This window comes from Habropoda laboriosa, unplaced genomic scaffold, assembly GCF_001263275.1.
Source record: "Habropoda laboriosa isolate 0110345459 unplaced genomic scaffold, ASM126327v1 scaffold87, whole genome shotgun sequence".
NCBI classification, from domain to species: domain Eukaryota; kingdom Metazoa; phylum Arthropoda; class Insecta; order Hymenoptera; family Apidae; genus Habropoda; species Habropoda laboriosa.
In genome coordinates this window covers 95,140-96,798 of record NW_017100209.1, presented here as the reverse complement: position 1 = coordinate 96,798, position 1,659 = coordinate 95,140, and positions in this window count along the sequence as shown.

Below are 1,659 nucleotides of genomic sequence, written 5' to 3'. Positions count from 1 at the left end.
AACACGATTGTACCTGCATTTAATGATAGAAATGCAACATGTACTGTTTTAGTTGAACTTGATATCATTGGAATTTATATAAATATTTTACTAAAGCTGATCCTAAATGAAAAGTTTCAATCATAATTGTCAGCTAGAACGTAAAAATGCACGCTACATTTAAAACAATAAAAAATTAAGATTCATCCACGACGATTGATTACAGTCAATAACAAACACACATTTACAAATTTTAAATACAATAATTATTAAATATTGCTTCTTTCATATCTCCATTTTGCTGTATTTTATGAGCAATACAATTCTTCCAAGTGTATATCCTTTCCGAATTTCTAAGTACAATACTTATTCTCTGGATTCTTTTACATAATTAGAAAGAACAAAGAACAAAAGTAGCTTGAAAGAAATATTTGAATAAAAAAAGAAAAAAACTAACTAATAAAATTCTGGCAATAAAATTACCTAGTTGCACTGTTTCTCAAGAATACTTTTCAATATATACTTATTTTTGTTATTTTCTTTTCTTTTTTTTTTTTTTATATAGATAATCGCACACCTATACATTCGCAGAAGCGATGTGAGAGAATTTTGGGCATTTGTAATGGACATTCTCTTTCAGCCGTTACACGGTTAATCCAGTCGGCTCGAATAATATCAGGCAGTATCGAAATTATTCCTATTACTCTCCTTATCTTTTATAGACGAAACAAACGTGTTCGATCGCTGGCGAAATATCTGAAAAGACGAAAAACTAAGCCTTTCTTAGTAATAAATTATTGAGCTTGTGCCAGTAAGCGTTGCCTTAGCGTACCTCTATGTTTCGTTAAAATTAGATAGATCACTACGGAATGATTTTCTTATTTTTCTTTTCCTTCTTAAAAAATTTTCTTCGTTTTCGTGAATTGTGTGAAAGCGACACGATATATTGACTCTGTTGTGATTTGCTGAAAGATATCCAATTGCTACGTGGATTTTGAACATTTTTCAATAATAAAGGAAACTATGGAAAAACGTTATTTAAAAAATTTATCAATAGCTAGACTTTTTTTTTTTTTAAATAAGAATTACAGCATCGAATAGATTAAAATTATAATACATGTATAAAAATTAATGGAATGAACTCCGATGGTTAATAATACTTTTAACAAATTTTTGTCATAAAATTATTAAGTACTCGATTTATAAACTCTACAGGAACCCTCGTAGCAATTCAATATGTAGCTCAATACAATTAACAATTGCAACAAAATACTGTTTAACTTGATCTTTCAAGTTACGTAGCTGAAAAGCGAGTGAAAAAAAAACGAATCTCGTGTGCCTACGTTCAAACAAATGGAATACTCAATTGTTGCACAGTAGAGATCTAATTGTCGAGCCTTCCCTTCTGGTGAACAAATTTACATAATATCGATAATTTACTTGATTAATAAGATTCTACAATTTTGCAAGGGGTACATGCTCTTCTTTTTTTTCTTTCTTATTTACCAAACGTGCACGAAAGCAGAAAATCTCGCTTCTTCGAGAAGTTCACGTGTCTGGTGCGTTCATAATCGATTTTCGCGGGACGTGCCAATTTTTCGTGACAAAACGGAAGTATGTACAGTATAATTTAGGCCAAAGCGAAAAACTGTGAGACGCGTTCAACCCTTAACGTTCCAA